The following is a 25,991-nucleotide window of genomic DNA, read 5'->3' on the forward strand; positions in this document are numbered from 1 at the left end:
CTCTCCATTACTTCCAACAACTTGGATATTTGTTATATTTCTATATTGAGGCAAAACATGCTAGAGTAGTTCACATTTACTATTCAGAAAATTTCTGTCATTTTTTGAAAATATATTTTAGGTGTGTAATGCTTGAATTTTCCTCATTGTTTGACTTTGGACCAGCTGGAGGCATTCATTTTCTCCATTTGCAAGAACAAGCAGTGATATGATGCATCTTGAGGTCTTTGTCTCCCTCAAGTGGGCTTCTTCAAGGAAGTGCAATGGTTATAAGCAGCAGTAGATTGTGACATCATAGAATAATGTTGTTATATTGGCAGAATCTGCTAGCTGACTGTTTACATTCTAATGCCATGATGACTGCATGGCAGCCACTCCTGAACATTCTGTGGACAGTATGAACATTCCGTAGACAGTGTGAACATTCCAGTTAAGGTTCTAGACTGTCTGATTAATTACCGAGACAAGACATGAAGAAAGAAAGGCTGCCAGTTGGTTTGTGGATGTGGCAGAGGCTTGCAGGAGGCAGTGCATTCACAAATCATGCACCCAGAGAGAAAGAGAGGGAGGGAAAGAAGTCTGCATATGTTAAATTGATAACATAGAGATGAATTGAAAAAAAAGTAATAACTCCAAGGCTCTAAATGACATTGAAATCCTCTGCTCTCTTTGGGTAACATTAAATCAAAGAAATTAAAGTATAGATTAAAAAGGAGAAGGAAAGCATGGGGGAAAATTGAACCAGGCCAAATGAAAAAACATATATAGGAGAAAAGGACACAAATACAGGGGTGCATCTGCTGTTTGGTTTGGAGTTGCAGTGCTGTCTCCTAGATACCATGCTCCTAATTTACTGCTGCAGTTTCTAACTACCAGCTCAAGCTCTGACCCAATGAGTTGACCATACTTGAGAACAAAGCATAAATGATCTTTTTATAAACCAGTTTATATCAAATACCATTATAAATCAATGTATATGTGTTTACATTTATAATACTTACCATATGCTAAGCATCATATATTTAATCTTTTAAAGTCAACTAAGTGGGCAAACAGTGCAAATATTACTTCATTTACACTTAAAATGTACCAGCTGCAACATAATTTGTATATATGCAAAATACTTTGCAGCTAAACTTTATGCTTATAAATGAAGTAATGTATGCGCTATCTATCTGCTTAGTTAACATTTAAGCATTGAATTACTGGTGATTAGCATATGATAAGTACTGCAAATTATAATATATATATACATGTATTTATTTTTCATTTAAAAATAGCTCTCCCTAATTGTAGTAGTATATGATTTATACTACCCATTGTGTTCATCAGCAATTATTAATGTCTCTCTATGTGAGGTAGCTGCTTGTGTCTGATAAGTACCAAATCAGAAGCGCAACCCCCAAGCTTTGAGACATAAGAGAGCCTGAAGATCCTGAATCTAAGGTGCTGTTTGGCTCCTTTGTCAGGTGCACCCTGGTGCTCTGTGATGATGGGTCTTTGGCTTTTGTGGGTTAAAGAGAAATGGTGCTTATTTGCACAGCATGCTTTTACACTCTCCTGGGTGATTGGAGCCTACATCTATGGATTCTGTAAAAAAAAAATATATATATATATATATATATATATAGGACTTGTGATGTTCTTGAGGTTGTGGTTATACACTACAGCGCTGTCTAGAACTAAGGCTTCCCTGTATTGGATCATGGTAGATTTTTCCACAGTACCAAACAAAACCTATTGGCTGCAGCAGTACAGCTTCATGCCGTTAGGCCTGAAGTGACCTAGGGGAGTGCTCCAATCATTCAAGAAACAGCAAAAATGCACTGGGCACATGAGCCTCATTTCTCCCCATCAAGTCAGAACCACGAGGCCCATCTTTGACATCCAAAAGGCTCCTTAGAATACAAGGGTCTGCAGGCTCCCATCCACCACTAGGCTTGGGAACAAACTCCAACTTTGTCACATCACATACAAAAGTAGCCATGTAACATGTTGAAGAAAGGAACAGAAATTACAACTACCGTTAGGGGTAGTGTAAATCATATGCCATTACAATTAAGGAGACCATTTCTAAAAAAAAAATGGCTCCAGGGATCAAGGGTGCTCATGGGTCCCACTAGTATCGGTGAAGGGGGACCTGAAGATTCATTTTTTTCCCCTCAATGGGGGCCATTTGCTCTGAGGGGATGGGGAGAAATGAGGCCTATGCCCCCAGTGCTTGGTCTACAATCACATGTCAATACAACCTGCTGCTGCACTCACCTGTTTGCACTTTTGCATTTATAAACACTTCATATGATTCATTAAACAACTGATAAGAAGAGGACTGATCTTTTGGTGTCGCATTGTGTCTCCATGTCTTGTCTCCATTTATCTGCCTCTATTCAGGCCTAATTCTGGGACTAAAGTCAAAGTCCCTGTAAAGTGGATGTATTTGCGGAGGATTGGCTAATTAAATAATGAATATATTCTATTGTTGTGTTATGATTAGCCAACCCCTATGACATTTCTGCAATGCCATTTGGAAATTGTTTATCAGGTCTCCTGTTTTTACTTTTTCGCACCATTGCAGGGGCAACCACATGGATACAACTGTTGAAGGCATGAATTGCTCTCCATTACTTCCAACAACTTGGATATTTGTTATATTTCTATATTGAGGCAAAACATGCTAGAGTAGTTCACATTTACTATTCAGAAAATTTCTGTCATTTTTTGAAAATATATTTTAGGTGTGTAATGCTTGAATTTTCCTCATTGTTTGACTTTGGACCAGCTGGAGGCATTCATTTTCTCCATTTGCAAGAACAAGCAGTGATATGATGCATCTTGAGGTCTTTGTCTCCCTCAAGTGGGCTTCTTCAAGGAAGTGCAATGGTTATAAGCAGCAGTAGATTGTGACATCATAGAATAATGTTGTTATATTGGCAGAATCTGCTAGCTGACTGTTTACATTCTAATGCCATGATGACTGCATGGCAGCCACTCCTGAACATTCTGTGGACAGTATGAACATTCCGTAGACAGTGTGAACATTCCAGTTAAGGTTCTAGACTGTCTGATTAATTACCGAGACAAGACATGAAGAAAGAAAGGCTGCCAGTTGGTTTGTGGATGTGGCAGAGGCTTGCAGGAGGCAGTGCATTCACAAATCATGCACCCAGAGAGAAAGAGAGGGAGGGAAAGAAGTCTGCATATGTTAAATTGATAACATAGAGATGAATTGAAAAAAAAGTAATAACTCCAAGGCTCTAAATGACATTGAAATCCTCTGCTCTCTTTGGGTAACATTAAATCAAAGAAATTAAAGTATAGATTAAAAAGGAGAAGGAAAGCATGGGGGAAAATTGAACCAGGCCAAATGAAAAAACATATATAGGAGAAAAGGACACAAATACAGGGGTGCATCTGCTGTTTGGTTTGGAGTTGCAGTGCTGTCTCCTAGATACCATGCTCCTAATTTACTGCTGCAGTTTCTAACTACCAGCTCAAGCTCTGACCCAATGAGTTGACCATACTTGAGAACAAAGCATAAATGATCTTTTTATAAACCAGTTTATATCAAATACCATTATAAATCAATGTATATGTGTTTACATTTATAATACTTACCATATGCTAAGCATCATATATTTAATCTTTTAAAGTCAACTAAGTGGGCAAACAGTGCAAATATTACTTCATTTACACTTAAAATGTACCAGCTGCAACATAATTTGTATATATGCAAAATACTTTGCAGCTAAACTTTATGCTTATAAATGAAGTAATGTATGCGCTATCTATCTGCTTAGTTAACATTTAAGCATTGAATTACTGGTGATTAGCATATGATAAGTACTGCAAATTATAATATATATATACATGTATTTATTTTTCATTTAAAAATAGCTCTCCCTAATTGTAGTAGTATATGATTTATACTACCCATTGTGTTCATCAGCAATTATTAATGTCTCTCTATGTGAGGTAGCTGCTTGTGTCTGATAAGTACCAAATCAGAAGCGCAACCCCCAAGCTTTGAGACATAAGAGAGCCTGAAGATCCTGAATCTAAGGTGCTGTTTGGCTCCTTTGTCAGGTGCACCCTGGTGCTCTGTGATGATGGGTCTTTGGCTTTTGTGGGTTAAAGAGAAATGGTGCTTATTTGCACAGCATGCTTTTACACTCTCCTGGGTGATTGGAGCCTACATCTATGGATTCTGTAAAAAATATATATATATATATATATAGGACTTGTGATGTTCTTGAGGTTGTGGTTATACACTACAGCGCTGTCTAGAACTAAGGCTTCCCTGTATTGGATCATGGTAGATTTTTCCACAGTACCAAGCAAAACCTATTGGCTGCAGCAGTACAGCTTCATGCCGTTAGGCCTGAAGTGACCTAGGGGAGTGCTCCAATCATTCAAGAAACAGCAAAAATGCACTGGGCACATGAGCCTCATTTCTCCCCATCAAGTCAGAACCACGAGGCCCATCTTTGACATCCAAAAGGCTCCTTAGAATACAAGGGTCTGCAGGCTCCCATCCACCACTAGGCTTGGGAACAAACTCCAACTTTGTCACATCACATACAAAAGTAGCCATGTAACATGTTGAAGAAAGGAACAGAAATCACAACTACCATTAGGGGTAGTGTAAATCATATGCCATTACAATTAAGGAGACCATTTCTAAAAAAAAATGGCTCCAGGGATCAAGGGTGCTCATGGGTCCCACTAGTATCGGTGAAGGGGGACCTGAAGATTCATTTTTTTCCCCTCAATGGGGGCCATTTGCTCTGAGGGGATGGGGAGAAATGAGGCCTATGCCCCCAGTGCTTGTTCTACAATCACATGTCAATACAACCTGCTGCTGCACTCACCTGTTTGCACTTTTGCATTTATAAACACTTCATATGATTCATTAAACAACTGATAAGAAGAGGACTGATCTTTTGGTGTCGCATTGTGTCTCCATGTCTTGTCTCCATTTATCTGCCTCTATTCAGGCCTAATTCTGGGACTAAAGTCAAAGTCCCTGTAAAGTGGATGTATTTGCGGAGGATTGGCTAATTAAATAATGAATATATTCTATTGTTGTGTTATGATTAGCCAACCCCTATGACATTTCTGCAATGCCATTTGGAAATTGTTTATCAGGTCTCCTGTTTTTACTTTTTCGCACCATTGCAGGGGCAACCACATGGATACAACTGTTGAAGGCATGAATTGCTCTCCATTACTTCCAACAACTTGGATATTTGTTATATTTCTATATTGAGGCAAAACATGCTAGAGTAGTTCACATTTACTATTCAGAAAATTTCTGTCATTTTTTGAAAATATATTTTAGGTGTGTAATGCTTGAATTTTCCTCATTGTTTGACTTTGGACCAGCTGGAGGCATTCATTTTCTCCATTTGCAAGAACAAGCAGTGATATGATGCATCTTGAGGTCTTTGTCTCCCTCAAGTGGGCTTCTTCAAGGAAGTGCAATGGTTATAAGCAGCAGTAGATTGTGACATCATAGAATAATGTTGTTATATTGGCAGAATCTGCTAGCTGACTGTTTACATTCTAATGCCATGATGACTGCATGGCAGCCACTCCTGAACATTCTGTGGACAGTATGAACATTCCGTAGACAGTGTGAACATTCCAGTTAAGGTTCTAGACTGTCTGATTAATTACCGAGACAAGACATGAAGAAAGAAAGGCTGCCAGTTGGTTTGTGGATGTGGCAGAGGCTTGCAGGAGGCAGTGCATTCACAAATCATGCACCCAGAGAGAAAGAGAGGGAGGGAAAGAAGTCTGCATATGTTAAATTGATAACATAGAGATGAATTGAAAAAAAAGTAATAACTCCAAGGCTCTAAATGACATTGAAATCCTCTGCTCTCTTTGGGTAACATTAAATCAAAGAAATTAAAGTATAGATTAAAAAGGAGAAGGAAAGCATGGGGGAAAATTGAACCAGGCCAAATGAAAAAACATATATAGGAGAAAAGGACACAAATACAGGGGTGCATCTGCTGTTTGGTTTGGAGTTGCAGTGCTGTCTCCTAGATACCATGCTCCTAATTTACTGCTGCAGTTTCTAACTACCAGCTCAAGCTCTGACCCAATGAGTTGACCATACTTGAGAACAAAGCATAAATGATCTTTTTATAAACCAGTTTATATCAAATACCATTATAAATCAATGTATATGTGTTTACATTTATAATACTTACCATATGCTAAGCATCATATATTTAATCTTTTAAAGTCAACTAAGTGGGCAAACAGTGCAAATATTACTTCATTTACACTTAAAATGTACCAGCTGCAACATAATTTGTATATATGCAAAATACTTTGCAGCTAAACTTTATGCTTATAAATGAAGTAATGTATGCGCTATCTATCTGCTTAGTTAACATTTAAGCATTGAATTACTGGTGATTAGCATATGATAAGTACTGCAAATTATAATATATATATACATGTATTTATTTTTCATTTAAAAATAGCTCTCCCTAATTGTAGTAGTATATGATTTATACTACCCATTGTGTTCATCAGCAATTATTAATGTCTCTCTATGTGAGGTAGCTGCTTGTGTCTGATAAGTACCAAATCAGAAGCGCAACCCCCAAGCTTTGAGACATAAGAGAGCCTGAAGATCCTGAATCTAAGGTGCTGTTTGGCTCCTTTGTCAGGTGCACCCTGGTGCTCTGTGATGATGGGTCTTTGGCTTTTGTGGGTTAAAGAGAAATGGTGCTTATTTGCACAGCATGCTTTTACACTCTCCTGGGTGATTGGAGCCTACATCTATGGATTCTGTAAAAAATATATATATATATATATATAGGACTTGTGATGTTCTTGAGGTTGTGGTTATACACTACAGCGCTGTCTAGAACTAAGGCTTCCCTGTATTGGATCATGGTAGATTTTTCCACAGTACCAAGCAAAACCTATTGGCTGCAGCAGTACAGCTTCATGCCGTTAGGCCTGAAGTGACCTAGGGGAGTGCTCCAATCATTCAAGAAACAGCAAAAATGCACTGGGCACATGAGCCTCATTTCTCCCCATCAAGTCAGAACCACGAGGCCCATCTTTGACATCCAAAAGGCTCCTTAGAATACAAGGGTCTGCAGGCTCCCATCCACCACTAGGCTTGGGAACAAACTCCAACTTTGTCACATCACATACAAAAGTAGCCATGTAACATGTTGAAGAAAGGAACAGAAATCACAACTACCATTAGGGGTAGTGTAAATCATATGCCATTACAATTAAGGAGACCATTTCTAAAAAAAAATGGCTCCAGGGATCAAGGGTGCTCATGGGTCCCACTAGTATCGGTGAAGGGGGACCTGAAGATTCATTTTTTTCCCCTCAATGGGGGCCATTTGCTCTGAGGGGATGGGGAGAAATGAGGCCTATGCCCCCAGTGCTTGTTCTACAATCACATGTCAATACAACCTGCTGCTGCACTCACCTGTTTGCACTTTTGCATTTATAAACACTTCATATGATTCATTAAACAACTGATAAGAAGAGGACTGATCTTTTGGTGTCGCATTGTGTCTCCATGTCTTGTCTCCATTTATCTGCCTCTATTCAGGCCTAATTCTGGGACTAAAGTCAAAGTCCCTGTAAAGTGGATGTATTTGCGGAGGATTGGCTAATTAAATAATGAATATATTCTATTGTTGTGTTATGATTAGCCAACCCCTATGACATTTCTGCAATGCCATTTGGAAATTGTTTATCAGGTCTCCTGTTTTTACTTTTTCGCACCATTGCAGGGGCAACCACATGGATACAACTGTTGAAGGCATGAATTGCTCTCCATTACTTCCAACAACTTGGATATTTGTTATATTTCTATATTGAGGCAAAACATGCTAGAGTAGTTCACATTTACTATTCAGAAAATTTCTGTCATTTTTTGAAAATATATTTTAGGTGTGTAATGCTTGAATTTTCCTCATTGTTTGACTTTGGACCAGCTGGAGGCATTCATTTTCTCCATTTGCAAGAACAAGCAGTGATATGATGCATCTTGAGGTCTTTGTCTCCCTCAAGTGGGCTTCTTCAAGGAAGTGCAATGGTTATAAGCAGCAGTAGATTGTGACATCATAGAATAATGTTGTTATATTGGCAGAATCTGCTAGCTGACTGTTTACATTCTAATGCCATGATGACTGCATGGCAGCCACTCCTGAACATTCTGTGGACAGTATGAACATTCCGTAGACAGTGTGAACATTCCAGTTAAGGTTCTAGACTGTCTGATTAATTACCGAGACAAGACATGAAGAAAGAAAGGCTGCCAGTTGGTTTGTGGATGTGGCAGAGGCTTGCAGGAGGCAGTGCATTCACAAATCATGCACCCAGAGAGAAAGAGAGGGAGGGAAAGAAGTCTGCATATGTTAAATTGATAACATAGAGATGAATTGAAAAAAAAGTAATAACTCCAAGGCTCTAAATGACATTGAAATCCTCTGCTCTCTTTGGGTAACATTAAATCAAAGAAATTAAAGTATAGATTAAAAAGGAGAAGGAAAGCATGGGGGAAAATTGAACCAGGCCAAATGAAAAAACATATATAGGAGAAAAGGACACAAATACAGGGGTGCATCTGCTGTTTGGTTTGGAGTTGCAGTGCTGTCTCCTAGATACCATGCTCCTAATTTACTGCTGCAGTTTCTAACTACCAGCTCAAGCTCTGACCCAATGAGTTGACCATACTTGAGAACAAAGCATAAATGATCTTTTTATAAACCAGTTTATATCAAATACCATTATAAATCAATGTATATGTGTTTACATTTATAATACTTACCATATGCTAAGCATCATATATTTAATCTTTTAAAGTCAACTAAGTGGGCAAACAGTGCAAATATTACTTCATTTACACTTAAAATGTACCAGCTGCAACATAATTTGTATATATGCAAAATACTTTGCAGCTAAACTTTATGCTTATAAATGAAGTAATGTATGCGCTATCTATCTGCTTAGTTAACATTTAAGCATTGAATTACTGGTGATTAGCATATGATAAGTACTGCAAATTATAATATATATATACATGTATTTATTTTTCATTTAAAAATAGCTCTCCCTAATTGTAGTAGTATATGATTTATACTACCCATTGTGTTCATCAGCAATTATTAATGTCTCTCTATGTGAGGTAGCTGCTTGTGTCTGATAAGTACCAAATCAGAAGCGCAACCCCCAAGCTTTGAGACATAAGAGAGCCTGAAGATCCTGAATCTAAGGTGCTGTTTGGCTCCTTTGTCAGGTGCACCCTGGTGCTCTGTGATGATGGGTCTTTGGCTTTTGTGGGTTAAAGAGAAATGGTGCTTATTTGCACAGCATGCTTTTACACTCTCCTGGGTGATTGGAGCCTACATCTATGGATTCTGTAAAAATATATATATATATATATATATATATATATATAGGACTTGTGATGTTCTTGAGGTTGTGGTTATACACTACAGCGCTGTCTAGAACTAAGGCTTCCCTGTATTGGATCATTGTAGATTTTTCCACAGTACCAAGCAAAACCTATTGGCTGCAGCAGTACAGCTTCATGCCGTTAGGCCTGAAGTGACCTAGGGGAGTGCTCCAATCATTCAAGAAACAGCAAAAATGCACTGGGCACATGAGCCTCATTTCTCCCCATCAAGTCAGAACCACGAGGCCCATCTTTGACATCCAAAAGGCTCCTTAGAATACAAGGGTCTGCAGGCTCCCATCCACCACTAGGCTTGGGAACAAACTCCAACTTTGTCACATCACATACAAAAGTAGCCATGTAACATGTTGAAGAAAGGAACAGAAATCACAACTACCATTAGGGGTAGTGTAAATCATATGCCATTACAATTAAGGAGACCATTTCTAAAAAAAAAATGGCTCCAGGGATCAAGGGTGCTCATGGGTCCCACTAGTATCGGTGAAGGGGGACCTGAAGATTCATTTTTTTCCCCTCAATGGGGGCCATTTGCTCTGAGGGGATGGGGAGAAATGAGGCCTATGCCCCCAGTGCTTGGTCTACAATCACATGTCAATACAACCTGCTGCTGCACTCACCTGTTTGCACTTTTGCATTTATAAACACTTCATATGATTCATTAAACAACTGATAAGAAGAGGACTGATCTTTTGGTGTCGCATTGTGTCTCCATGTCTTGTCTCCATTTATCTGCCTCTATTCAGGCCTAATTCTGGGACTAAAGTCAAAGTCCCTGTAAAGTGGATGTATTTGCGGAGGATTGGCTAATTAAATAATGAATATATTCTATTGTTGTGTTATGATTAGCCAACCCCTATGACATTTCTGCAATGCCATTTGGAAATTGTTTATCAGGTCTCCTGTTTTTACTTTTTCGCACCATTGCAGGGGCAACCACATGGATACAACTGTTGAAGGCATGAATTGCTCTCCATTACTTCCAACAACTTGGATATTTGTTATATTTCTATATTGAGGCAAAACATGCTAGAGTAGTTCACATTTACTATTCAGAAAATTTCTGTCATTTTTTGAAAATATATTTTAGGTGTGTAATGCTTGAATTTTCCTCATTGTTTGACTTTGGACCAGCTGGAGGCATTCATTTTCTCCATTTGCAAGAACAAGCAGTGATATGATGCATCTTGAGGTCTTTGTCTCCCTCAAGTGGGCTTCTTCAAGGAAGTGCAATGGTTATAAGCAGCAGTAGATTGTGACATCATAGAATAATGTTGTTATATTGGCAGAATCTGCTAGCTGACTGTTTACATTCTAATGCCATGATGACTGCATGGCAGCCACTCCTGAACATTCTGTGGACAGTATGAACATTCCGTAGACAGTGTGAACATTCCAGTTAAGGTTCTAGACTGTCTGATTAATTACCGAGACAAGACATGAAGAAAGAAAGGCTGCCAGTTGGTTTGTGGATGTGGCAGAGGCTTGCAGGAGGCAGTGCATTCACAAATCATGCACCCAGAGAGAAAGAGAGGGAGGGAAAGAAGTCTGCATATGTTAAATTGATAACATAGAGATGAATTGAAAAAAAAGTAATAACTCCAAGGCTCTAAATGACATTGAAATCCTCTGCTCTCTTTGGGTAACATTAAATCAAAGAAATTAAAGTATAGATTAAAAAGGAGAAGGAAAGCATGGGGGAAAATTGAACCAGGCCAAATGAAAAAACATATATAGGAGAAAAGGACACAAATACAGGGGTGCATCTGCTGTTTGGTTTGGAGTTGCAGTGCTGTCTCCTAGATACCATGCTCCTAATTTACTGCTGCAGTTTCTAACTACCAGCTCAAGCTCTGACCCAATGAGTTGACCATACTTGAGAACAAAGCATAAATGATCTTTTTATAAACCAGTTTATATCAAATACCATTATAAATCAATGTATATGTGTTTACATTTATAATACTTACCATATGCTAAGCATCATATATTTAATCTTTTAAAGTCAACTAAGTGGGCAAACAGTGCAAATATTACTTCATTTACACTTAAAATGTACCAGCTGCAACATAATTTGTATATATGCAAAATACTTTGCAGCTAAACTTTATGCTTATAAATGAAGTAATGTATGCGCTATCTATCTGCTTAGTTAACATTTAAGCATTGAATTACTGGTGATTAGCATATGATAAGTACTGCAAATTATAATATATATATACATGTATTTATTTTTCATTTAAAAATAGCTCTCCCTAATTGTAGTAGTATATGATTTATACTACCCATTGTGTTCATCAGCAATTATTAATGTCTCTCTATGTGAGGTAGCTGCTTGTGTCTGATAAGTACCAAATCAGAAGCGCAACCCCCAAGCTTTGAGACATAAGAGAGCCTGAAGATCCTGAATCTAAGGTGCTGTTTGGCTCCTTTGTCAGGTGCACCCTGGTGCTCTGTGATGATGGGTCTTTGGCTTTTGTGGGTTAAAGAGAAATGGTGCTTATTTGCACAGCATGCTTTTACACTCTCCTGGGTGATTGGAGCCTACATCTATGGATTCTGTAAAAAATATATATATATATATATATATATATATATATATAGGACTTGTGATGTTCTTGAGGTTGTGGTTATACACTACAGCGCTGTCTAGAACTAAGGCTTCCCTGTATTGGATCATTGTAGATTTTTCCACAGTACCAAGCAAAACCTATTGGCTGCAGCAGTACAGCTTCATGCCGTTAGGCCTGAAGTGACCTAGGGGAGTGCTCCAATCATTCAAGAAACAGCAAAAATGCACTGGGCACATGAGCCTCATTTCTCCCCATCAAGTCAGAACCACGAGGCCCATCTTTGACATCCAAAAGGCTCCTTAGAATACAAGGGTCTGCAGGCTCCCATCCACCACTAGGCTTGGGAACAAACTCCAACTTTGTCACATCACATACAAAAGTAGCCATGTAACATGTTGAAGAAAGGAACAGAAATCACAACTACCATTAGGGGTAGTGTAAATCATATGCCATTACAATTAAGGAGACCATTTCTAAAAAAAAAATGGCTCCAGGGATCAAGGGTGCTCATGGGTCCCACTAGTATCGGTGAAGGGGGACCTGAAGATTCATTTTTTTCCCCTCAATGGGGGCCATTTGCTCTGAGGGGATGGGGAGAAATGAGGCCTATGCCCCCAGTGCTTGGTCTACAATCACATGTCAATACAACCTGCTGCTGCACTCACCTGTTTGCACTTTTGCATTTATAAACACTTCATATGATTCATTAAACAACTGATAAGAAGAGGACTGATCTTTTGGTGTCGCATTGTGTCTCCATGTCTTGTCTCCATTTATCTGCCTCTATTCAGGCCTAATTCTGGGACTAAAGTCAAAGTCCCTGTAAAGTGGATGTATTTGCGGAGGATTGGCTAATTAAATAATGAATATATTCTATTGTTGTGTTATGATTAGCCAACCCCTATGACATTTCTGCAATGCCATTTGGAAATTGTTTATCAGGTCTCCTGTTTTTACTTTTTCGCACCATTGCAGGGGCAACCACATGGATACAACTGTTGAAGGCATGAATTGCTCTCCATTACTTCCAACAACTTGGATATTTGTTATATTTCTATATTGAGGCAAAACATGCTAGAGTAGTTCACATTTACTATTCAGAAAATTTCTGTCATTTTTTGAAAATATATTTTAGGTGTGTAATGCTTGAATTTTCCTCATTGTTTGACTTTGGACCAGCTGGAGGCATTCATTTTCTCCATTTGCAAGAACAAGCAGTGATATGATGCATCTTGAGGTCTTTGTCTCCCTCAAGTGGGCTTCTTCAAGGAAGTGCAATGGTTATAAGCAGCAGTAGATTGTGACATCATAGAATAATGTTGTTATATTGGCAGAATCTGCTAGCTGACTGTTTACATTCTAATGCCATGATGACTGCATGGCAGCCACTCCTGAACATTCTGTGGACAGTATGAACATTCCGTAGACAGTGTGAACATTCCAGTTAAGGTTCTAGACTGTCTGATTAATTACCGAGACAAGACATGAAGAAAGAAAGGCTGCCAGTTGGTTTGTGGATGTGGCAGAGGCTTGCAGGAGGCAGTGCATTCACAAATCATGCACCCAGAGAGAAAGAGAGGGAGGGAAAGAAGTCTGCATATGTTAAATTGATAACATAGAGATGAATTGAAAAAAAAGTAATAACTCCAAGGCTCTAAATGACATTGAAATCCTCTGCTCTCTTTGGGTAACATTAAATCAAAGAAATTAAAGTATAGATTAAAAAGGAGAAGGAAAGCATGGGGGAAAATTGAACCAGGCCAAATGAAAAAACATATATAGGAGAAAAGGACACAAATACAGGGGTGCATCTGCTGTTTGGTTTGGAGTTGCAGTGCTGTCTCCTAGATACCATGCTCCTAATTTACTGCTGCAGTTTCTAACTACCAGCTCAAGCTCTGACCCAATGAGTTGACCATACTTGAGAACAAAGCATAAATGATCTTTTTATAAACCAGTTTATATCAAATACCATTATAAATCAATGTATATGTGTTTACATTTATAATACTTACCATATGCTAAGCATCATATATTTAATCTTTTAAAGTCAACTAAGTGGGCAAACAGTGCAAATATTACTTCATTTACACTTAAAATGTACCAGCTGCAACATAATTTGTATATATGCAAAATACTTTGCAGCTAAACTTTATGCTTATAAATGAAGTAATGTATGCGCTATCTATCTGCTTAGTTAACATTTAAGCATTGAATTACTGGTGATTAGCATATGATAAGTACTGCAAATTATAATATATATATACATGTATTTATTTTTCATTTAAAAATAGCTCTCCCTAATTGTAGTAGTATATGATTTATACTACCCATTGTGTTCATCAGCAATTATTAATGTCTCTCTATGTGAGGTAGCTGCTTGTGTCTGATAAGTACCAAATCAGAAGCGCAACCCCCAAGCTTTGAGACATAAGAGAGCCTGAAGATCCTGAATCTAAGGTGCTGTTTGGCTCCTTTGTCAGGTGCACCCTGGTGCTCTGTGATGATGGGTCTTTGGCTTTTGTGGGTTAAAGAGAAATGGTGCTTATTTGCACAGCATGCTTTTACACTCTCCTGGGTGATTGGAGCCTACATCTATGGATTCTGTAAAAAATATATATATATATATATATATATATAGGACTTGTGATGTTCTTGAGGTTGTGGTTATACACTACAGCGCTGTCTAGAACTAAGGCTTCCCTGTATTGGATCATGGTAGATTTTTCCACAGTACCAAGCAAAACCTATTGGCTGCAGCAGTACAGCTTCATGCCGTTAGGCCTGAAGTGACCTAGGGGAGTGCTCCAATCATTCAAGAAACAGCAAAAATGCACTGGGCACATGAGCCTCATTTCTCCCCATCAAGTCAGAACCACGAGGCCCATCTTTGACATCCAAAAGGCTCCTTAGAATACAAGGGTCTGCAGGCTCCCATCCACCACTAGGCTTGGGAACAAACTCCAACTTTGTCACATCACATACAAAAGTAGCCATGTAACATGTTGAAGAAAGGAACAGAAATCACAACTACCATTAGGGGTAGTGTAAATCATATGCCATTACAATTAAGGAGACCATTTCTAAAAAAAAAATGGCTCCAGGGATCAAGGGTGCTCATGGGTCCCACTAGTATCGGTGAAGGGGGACCTGAAGATTCATTTTTTTCCCCTCAATGGGGGCCATTTGCTCTGAGGGGATGGGGAGAAATGAGGCCTATGCCCCCAGTGCTTGGTCTACAATCACATGTCAATACAACCTGCTGCTGCACTCACCTGTTTGCACTTTTGCATTTATAAACACTTCATATGATTCATTAAACAACTGATAAGAAGAGGACTGATCTTTTGGTGTCGCATTGTGTCTCCATGTCTTGTCTCCATTTATCTGCCTCTATTCAGGCCTAATTCTGGGACTAAAGTCAAAGTCCCTGTAAAGTGGATGTATTTGCGGAGGATTGGCTAATTAAATAATGAATATATTCTATTGTTGTGTTATGATTAGCCAACCCCTATGACATTTCTGCAATGCCATTTGGAAATTGTTTATCAGGTCTCCTGTTTTTACTTTTTCGCACCATTGCAGGGGCAACCACATGGATACAACTGTTGAAGGCATGAATTGCTCTCCATTACTTCCAACAACTTGGATATTTGTTATATTTCTATATTGAGGCAAAACATGCTAGAGTAGTTCACATTTACTATTCAGAAAATTTCTGTCATTTTTTGAAAATATATTTTAGGTGTGTAATGCTTGAATTTTCCTCATTGTTTGACTTTGGACCAGCTGGAGGCATTCATTTTCTCCATTTGCAAGAACAAGCAGTGATATGATGCATCTTGAGGTCTTTGTCTCCCTCAAGTGGGCTTCTTCAAGGAAGTGCAATGGTTATAAGCAGCAGTAGATTGTGACATCATAGAATAATGTTGTTATATTGGCAGAATCTGCTAGCTGACTGTTTACATTCTAATGCCATGATGACTGCATGGCAGCCACTCCTGAACATTCTGTGGACAGTATGAACATTCCGTAGACAGTGTGAACATTCCAGTTAAGGTTCTAGACTGTCTGATTAATTACCGAGACAAGACATGAAGAAAGAAAGGCTGCCAGTTGGTTTGTGGATGTGGCAGAGGCTTGCAGGAGGCAGTGCATTCACAAATCATGCACCCAGAGAGAAAGAGAGGGAGGGAAAGAAGTCTGCATATGTTAAATTGATAACATAGAGATGAATTGAAAAAAAAGTAATAACTCCAAGGCTCTAAATGACATTGAAATCCTCTGCTCTCTTTGGGTAACATTAAATCAAAGAAATTAAAGTATAGATTAAAAAGGAGAAGGAAAGCATGGGGGAAAATTGAACCAGGCCAAATGAAAAAACATATATAGGAGAAAAGGACACAAATACAGGGGTGCATCTGCTGTTTGGTTTGGAGTTGCAGTGCTGTCTCCTAGATACCATGCTCCTAATTTACTGCTGCAGTTTCTAACTACCAGCTCAAGCTCTGACCCAATGAGTTGACCATACTTGAGAACAAAGCATAAATGATCTTTTTATAAACCAGTTTATATCAAATACCATTATAAATCAATGTATATGTGTTTACATTTATAATACTTACCATATGCTAAGCATCATATATTTAATCTTTTAAAGTCAACTAAGTGGGCAAACAGTGCAAATATTACTTCATTTACACTTAAAATGTACCAGCTGCAACATAATTTGTATATATGCAAAATACTTTGCAGCTAAACTTTATGCTTATAAATGAAGTAATGTATGCGCTATCTATCTGCTTAGTTAACATTTAAGCATTGAATTACTGGTGATTAGCATATGATAAGTACTGCAAATTATAATATATATATACATGTATTTATTTTTCATTTAAAAATAGCTCTCCCTAATTGTAGTAGTATATGATTTATACTACCCATTGTGTTCATCAGCAATTATTAATGTCTCTCTATGTGAGGTAGCTGCTTGTGTCTGATAAGTACCAAATCAGAAGCGCAACCCCCAAGCTTTGAGACATAAGAGAGCCTGAAGATCCTGAATCTAAGGTGCTGTTTGGCTCCTTTGTCAGGTGCACCCTGGTGCTCTGTGATGATGGGTCTTTGGCTTTTGTGGGTTAAAGAGAAATGGTGCTTATTTGCACAGCATGCTTTTACACTCTCCTGGGTGATTGGAGCCTACATCTATGGATTCTGTAAAAAATATATATATATATATATATATATATATATATAGGACTTGTGATGTTCTTGAGGTTGTGGTTATACACTACAGCGCTGTCTAGAACTAAGGCTTCCCTGTATTGGATCATGGTAGATTTTTCCACAGTACCAAGCAAAACCTATTGGCTGCAGCAGTACAGCTTCATGCCGTTAGGCCTGAAGTGACCTAGGGGAGTGCTCCAATCATTCAAGAAACAGCAAAAATGCACTGGGCACATGAGCCTCATTTCTCCCCATCAAGTCAGAACCACGAGGCCCATCTTTGACATCCAAAAGGCTCCTTAGAATACAAGGGTCTGCAGGCTCCCATCCACCACTAGGCTTGGGAACAAACTCCAACTTTGTCACATCACATACAAAAGTAGCCATGTAACATGTTGAAGAAAGGAACAGAAATCACAACTACCATTAGGGGTAGTGTAAATCATATGCCATTACAATTAAGGAGACCATTTCTAAAAAAAAAATGGCTCCAGGGATCAAGGGTGCTCATGGGTCCCACTAGTATCGGTGAAGGGGGACCTGAAGATTCATTTTTTTCCCCTCAATGGGGGCCATTTGCTCTGAGGGGATGGGGAGAAATGAGGCCTATGCCCCCAGTGCTTGGTCTACAATCACATGTCAATACAACCTGCTGCTGCACTCACCTGTTTGCACTTTTGCATTTATAAACACTTCATATGATTCATTAAACAACTGATAAGAAGAGGACTGATCTTTTGGTGTCGCATTGTGTCTCCATGTCTTGTCTCCATTTATCTGCCTCTATTCAGGCCTAATTCTGGGACTAAAGTCAAAGTCCCTGTAAAGTGGATGTATTTGCGGAGGATTGGCTAATTAAATAATGAATATATTCTATTGTTGTGTTATGATTAGCCAACCCCTATGACATTTCTGCAATGCCATTTGGAAATTGTTTATCAGGTCTCCTGTTTTTACTTTTTCGCACCATTGCAGGGGCAACCACATGGATACAACTGTTGAAGGCATGAATTGCTCTCCATTACTTCCAACAACTTGGATATTTGTTATATTTCTATATTGAGGCAAAACATGCTAGAGTAGTTCACATTTACTATTCAGAAAATTTCTGTCATTTTTTGAAAATATATTTTAGGTGTGTAATGCTTGAATTTTCCTCATTGTTTGACTTTGGACCAGCTGGAGGCATTCATTTTCTCCATTTGCAAGAACAAGCAGTGATATGATGCATCTTGAGGTCTTTGTCTCCCTCAAGTGGGCTTCTTCAAGGAAGTGCAATGGTTATAAGCAGCAGTAGATTGTGACATCATAGAATAATGTTGTTATATTGGCAGAATCTGCTAGCTGACTGTTTACATTCTAATGCCATGATGACTGCATGGCAGCCACTCCTGAACATTCTGTGGACAGTATGAACATTCCGTAGACAGTGTGAACATTCCAGTTAAGGTTCTAGACTGTCTGATTAATTACCGAGACAAGACATGAAGAAAGAAAGGCTGCCAGTTGGTTTGTGGATGTGGCAGAGGCTTGCAGGAGGCAGTGCATTCACAAATCATGCACCCAGAGAGAAAGAGAGGGAGGGAAAGAAGTCTGCATATGTTAAATTGATAACATAGAGATGAATTGAAAAAAAAGTAATAACTCCAAGGCTCTAAATGACATTGAAATCCTCTGCTCTCTTTGGGTAACATTAAATCAAAGAAATTAAAGTATAGATTAAAAAGGAGAAGGAAAGCATGGGGGAAAATTGAACCAGGCCAAATGAAAAAACATATATAGGAGAAAAGGACACAAATACAGGGGTGCATCTGCTGTTTGGTTTGGAGTTGCAGTGCTGTCTCCTAGATACCATGCTCCTAATTTACTGCTGCAGTTTCTAACTACCAGCTCAAGCTCTGACCCAATGAGTTGACCATACTTGAGAACAAAGCATAAATGATCTTTTTATAAACCAGTTTATATCAAATACCATTATAAATCAATGTATATGTGTTTACATTTATAATACTTACCATATGCTAAGCATCATATATTTAATCTTTTAAAGTCAACTAAGTGGGCAAACAGTGCAAATATTACTTCATTTACACTTAAAATGTACCAGCTGCAACATAATTTGTATATATGCAAAATACTTTGCAGCTAAACTTTATGCTTATAAATGAAGTAATGTATGCGCTATCTATCTGCTTAGTTAACATTTAAGCATTGAATTACTGGTGATTAGCATATGATAAGTACTGCAAATTATAATATATATATACATGTATTTATTTTTCATTTAAAAATAGCTCTCCCTAATTGTAGTAGTATATGATTTATACTACCCATTGTGTTCATCAGCAATTATTAATGTCTCTCTATGTGAGGTAGCTGCTTGTGTCTGATAAGTACCAAATCAGAAGCGCAACCCCCAAGCTTTGAGACATAAGAGAGCCTGAAGATCCTGAATCTAAGGTGCTGTTTGGCTCCTTTGTCAGGTGCACCCTGGTGCTCTGTGATGATGGGTCTTTGGCTTTTGTGGGTTAAAGAGAAATGGTGCTTATTTGCACAGCATGCTTTTACACTCTCCTGGGTGATTGGAGCCTACATCTATGGATTCTGTAAAAAATATATATATATATATATATATATATATATATATATATAGGACTTGTGATGTTCTTGAGGTTGTGGTTATACACTACAGCGCTGTCTAGAACTAAGGCTTCCCTGTATTGGATCATGGTAGATTTTTCCACAGTACCAAGCAAAACCTATTGGCTGCAGCAGTACAGCTTCATGCCGTTAGGCCTGAAGTGACCTAGGGGAGTGCTCCAATCATTCAAGAAACAGCAAAAATGCACTGGGCACATGAGCCTCATTTCTCCCCATCAAGTCAGAACCACGAGGCCCATCTTTGACATCCAAAAGGCTCCTTAGAATACAAGGGTCTGCAGGCTCCCATCCACCACTAGGCTTGGGAACAAACTCCAACTTTGTCACATCACATACAAAAGTAGCCATGTAACATGTTGAAGAAAGGAACAGAAATCACAACTACCATTAGGGGTAGTGTAAATCATATGCCATTACAATTAAGGAGACCATTTCTAAAAAAAAAATGGCTCCAGGGATCAAGGGTGCTCATGGGTCCCACTAGTATCGGTGAAGGGGGACCTGAAGATTCATTTTTTTCCCCTCAATGGGGGCCATTTGCTCTGAGGGGATGGGGAGAAATGAGGCCTATGCCCCCAGTGCTTGGTCTACAATCACATGTCAATACAACCTGCTGCTGCACTCACCTGTTTGCACTTTTGCATTTATAAACACTTCATATGATTCATTAAACAACTGATAAGAAGAGGACTGATCTTTTGGTGTCGCATTGTGTCTCCATGTCTTGTCTCCATTTATCTGCCTCTATTCAGGCCTAATTCTGGGACTAAAGTCAAAGTCCCTGTAAAGTGGATGTATTTGCGGAGGATTGGCTAATTAAATAATGAATATATTCTATTGTTGTGTTATGATTAGCCAACCCCTATGACATTTCTGCAATGCCATTTGGAAATTGTTTATCAGGTCTCCTGTTTTTACTTTTTCGCACCATTGCAGGGGCAACCACATGGATACAACTGTTGAAGGCATGAATTGCTCTCCATTACTTCCAACAACTTGGATATTTGTTATATTTCTATATTGAGGCAAAACATGCTAGAGTAGTTCACATTTACTATTCAGAAAATTTCTGTCATTTTTTGAAAATATATTTTAGGTGTGTAATGCTTGAATTTTCCTCATTGTTTGACTTTGGACCAGCTGGAGGCATTCATTTTCTCCATTTGCAAGAACAAGCAGTGATATGATGCATCTTGAGGTCTTTGTCTCCCTCAAGTGGGCTTCTTCAAGGAAGTGCAATGGTTATAAGCAGCAGTAGATTGTGACATCATAGAATAATGTTGTTATATTGGCAGAATCTGCTAGCTGACTGTTTACATTCTAATGCCATGATGACTGCATGGCAGCCACTCCTGAACATTCTGTGGACAGTATGAACATTCCGTAGACAGTGTGAACATTCCAGTTAAGGTTCTAGACTGTCTGATTAATTACCGAGACAAGACATGAAGAAAGAAAGGCTGCCAGTTGGTTTGTGGATGTGGCAGAGGCTTGCAGGAGGCAGTGCATTCACAAATCATGCACCCAGAGAGAAAGAGAGGGAGGGAAAGAAGTCTGCATATGTTAAATTGATAACATAGAGATGAATTGAAAAAAAAGTAATAACTCCAAGGCTCTAAATGACATTGAAATCCTCTGCTCTCTTTGGGTAACATTAAATCAAAGAAATTAAAGTATAGATTAAAAAGGAGAAGGAAAGCATGGGGGAAAATTGAACCAGGCCAAATGAAAAAACATATATAGGAGAAAAGGACACAAATACAGGGGTGCATCTGCTGTTTGGTTTGGAGTTGCAGTGCTGTCTCCTAGATACCATGCTCCTAATTTACTGCTGCAGTTTCTAACTACCAGCTCAAGCTCTGACCCAATGAGTTGACCATACTTGAGAACAAAGCATAAATGATCTTTTTATAAACCAGTTTATATCAAATACCATTATAAATCAATGTATATGTGTTTACATTTATAATACTTACCATATGCTAAGCATCATATATTTAATCTTTTAAAGTCAACTAAGTGGGCAAACAGTGCAAATATTACTTCATTTACACTTAAAATGTACCAGCTGCAACATAATTTGTATATATGCAAAATACTTTGCAGCTAAACTTTATGCTTATAAATGAAGTAATGTATGCGCTATCTATCTGCTTAGTTAACATTTAAGCATTGAATTACTGGTGATTAGCATATGATAAGTACTGCAAATTATAATATATATATACATGTATTTATTTTTCATTTAAAAATAGCTCTCCCTAATTGTAGTAGTATATGATTTATACTACCCATTGTGTTCATCAGCAATTATTAATGTCTCTCTATGTGAGGTAGCTGCTTGTGTCTGATAAGTACCAAATCAGAAGCGCAACCCCCAAGCTTTGAGACATAAGAGAGCCTGAAGATCCTGAATCTAAGGTGCTGTTTGGCTCCTTTGTCAGGTGCACCCTGGTGCTCTGTGATGATGGGTCTTTGGCTTTTGTGGGTTAAAGAGAAATGGTGCTTATTTGCACAGCATGCTTTTACACTCTCCTGGGTGATTGGAGCCTACATCTATGGATTCTGTAAAAAATATATATATATATATATATATATATATATAGGACTTGTGATGTTCTTGAGGTTGTGGTTATACACTACAGCGCTGTCTAGAACTAAGGCTTCCCTGTATTGGATCATGGTAGATTTTTCCACAGTACCAAGCAAAACCTATTGGCTGCAGCAGTACAGCTTCATGCCGTTAGGCCTGAAGTGACCTAGGGGAGTGCTCCAATCATTCAAGAAACAGCAAAAATGCACTGGGCACATGAGCCTCATTTCTCCCCATCAAGTCAGAACCACGAGGCCCATCTTTGACATCCAAAAGGCTCCTTAGAATACAAGGGTCTGCAGGCTCCCATCCACCACTAGGCTTGGGAACAAACTCCAACTTTGTCACATCACATACAAAAGTAGCCATGTAACATGTTGAAGAAAGGAACAGAAATCACAACTACCATTAGGGGTAGTGTAAATCATATGCCATTACAATTAAGGAGACCATTTCTAAAAAAAAAATGGCTCCAGGGATCAAGGGTGCTCATGGGTCCCACTAGTATCGGTGAAGGGGGACCTGAAGATTCATTTTTTTCCCCTCAATGGGGGCCATTTGCTCTGAGGGGATGGGGAGAAATGAGGCCTATGCCCCCAGTGCTTGGTCTACAATCACATGTCAATACAACCTGCTGCTGCACTCACCTGTTTGCACTTTTGCATTTATAAACACTTCATATGATTCATTAAACAACTGATAAGAAGAGGACTGATCTTTTGGTGTCGCATTGTGTCTCCATGTCTTGTCTCCATTTATCTGCCTCTATTCAGGCCTAATTCTGGGACTAAAGTCAAAGTCCCTGTAAAGTGGATGTATTTGCGGAGGATTGGCTAATTAAATAATGAATATATTCTATTGTTGTGTTATGATTAGCCAACCCCTATGACATTTCTGCAATGCCATTTGGAAATTGTTTATCAGGTCTCCTGTTTTTACTTTTTCGCACCATTGCAGGGGCAACCACATGGATACAACTGTTGAAGGCATGAATTGCTCTCCATTACTTCCAACAACTTGGATATTTGTTATATTTCTATATTGAGGCAAAACATGCTAGAGTAGTTCACATTTACTATTCAGAAAATTTCTGTCATTTTTTGAAAATATATTTTAGGTGTGTAATGCTTGAATTTTCCTCATTGTTTGACTTTGGACCAGCTGGAGGCATTCATTTTCTCCATTTGCAAGAACAAGCAGTGATATGATGCATCTTGAGGTCTTTGTCTCCCTCAAGTGGGCTTCTTCAAGGAAGTGCAATGGTTATAAGCAGCAGTAGATTGTGACATCATAGAATAATGTTGTTATATTGGCAGAATCTGCTAGCTGACTGTTTACATTCTAATGCCATGATGACTGCATGGCAGCCACTCCTGAACATTCTGTGGACAGTATGAACATTCCGTAGACAGTGTGAACATTCCAGTTAAGGTTCTAGACTGTCTGATTAATTACCGAGACAAGACATGAAGAAAGAAAGGCTGCCAGTTGGTTTGTGGATGTGGCAGAGGCTTGCAGGAGGCAGTGCATTCACAAATCATGCACCCAGAGAGAAAGAGAGGGAGGGAAAGAAGTCTGCATATGTTAAATTGATAACATAGAGATGAATTGAAAAAAAAGTAATAACTCCAAGGCTCTAAATGACATTGAAATCCTCTGCTCTCTTTGGGTAACATTAAATCAAAGAAATTAAAGTATAGATTAAAAAGGAGAAGGAAAGCATGGGGGAAAATTGAACCAGGCCAAATGAAAAAACATATATAGGAGAAAAGGACACAAATACAGGGGTGCATCTGCTGTTTGGTTTGGAGTTGCAGTGCTGTCTCCTAGATACCATGCTCCTAATTTACTGCTGCAGTTTCTAACTACCAGCTCAAGCTCTGACCCAATGAGTTGACCATACTTGAGAACAAAGCATAAATGATCTTTTTATAAACCAGTTTATATCAAATACCATTATAAATCAATGTATATGTGTTTACATTTATAATACTTACCATATGCTAAGCATCATATATTTAATCTTTTAAAGTCAACTAAGTGGGCAAACAGTGCAAATATTACTTCATTTACACTTAAAATGTACCAGCTGCAACATAATTTGTATATATGCAAAATACTTTGCAGCTAAACTTTATGCTTATAAATGAAGTAATGTATGCGCTATCTATCTGCTTAGTTAACATTTAAGCATTGAATTACTGGTGATTAGCATATGATAAGTACTGCAAATTATAATATATATATACATGTATTTATTTTTCATTTAAAAATAGCTCTCCCTAATTGTAGTAGTATATGATTTATACTACCCATTGTGTTCATCAGCAATTATTAATGTCTCTCTATGTGAGGTAGCTGCTTGTGTCTGATAAGTACCAAATCAGAAGCGCAACCCCCAAGCTTTGAGACATAAGAGAGCCTGAAGATCCTGAATCTAAGGTGCTGTTTGGCTCCTTTGTCAGGTGCACCCTGGTGCTCTGTGATGATGGGTCTTTGGCTTTTGTGGGTTAAAGAGAAATGGTGCTTATTTGCACAGCATGCTTTTACACTCTCCTGGGTGATTGGAGCCTACATCTATGGATTCTGTAAAAAATATATATATATATATATATATATATATATATAGGACTTGTGATGTTCTTGAGGTTGTGGTTATACACTACAGCGCTGTCTAGAACTAAGGCTTCCCTGTATTGGATCATGGTAGATTTTTCCACAGTACCAAGCAAAACCTATTGGCTGCAGCAGTACAGCTTCATGCCGTTAGGCCTGAAGTGACCTAGGGGAGTGCTCCAATCATTCAAGAAACAGCAAAAATGCACTGGGCACATGAGCCTCATTTCTCCCCATCAAGTCAGAACCACGAGGCCCATCTTTGACATCCAAAAGGCTCCTTAGAATACAAGGGTCTGCAGGCTCCCATCCACCACTAGGCTTGGGAACAAACTCCAACTTTGTCACATCACATACAAAAGTAGCCATGTAACATGTTGAAGAAAGGAACAGAAATCACAACTACCATTAGGGGTAGTGTAAATCATATGCCATTACAATTAAGGAGACCATTTCTAAAAAAAAAATGGCTCCAGGGATCAAGGGTGCTCATGGGTCCCACTAGTATCGGTGAAGGGGGACCTGAAGATTCATTTTTTTCCCCTCAATGGGGGCCATTTGCTCTGAGGGGATGGGGAGAAATGAGGCCTATGCCCCCAGTGCTTGGTCTACAATCACATGTCAATACAACCTGCTGCTGCACTCACCTGTTTGCACTTTTGCATTTATAAACACTTCATATGATTCATTAAACAACTGATAAGAAGAGGACTGATCTTTTGGTGTCGCATTGTGTCTCCATGTCTTGTCTCCATTTATCTGCCTCTATTCAGGCCTAATTCTGGGACTAAAGTCAAAGTCCCTGTAAAGTGGATGTATTTGCGGAGGATTGGCTAATTAAATAATGAATATATTC

This window comes from Taudactylus pleione, unplaced genomic scaffold (assembly GCF_031769625.1).
Source record: "Taudactylus pleione unplaced genomic scaffold, aTauple2 ptg000288l, whole genome shotgun sequence".
Classification (NCBI taxonomy): Eukaryota; Metazoa; Chordata; class Amphibia; order Anura; family Myobatrachidae; genus Taudactylus; species Taudactylus pleione.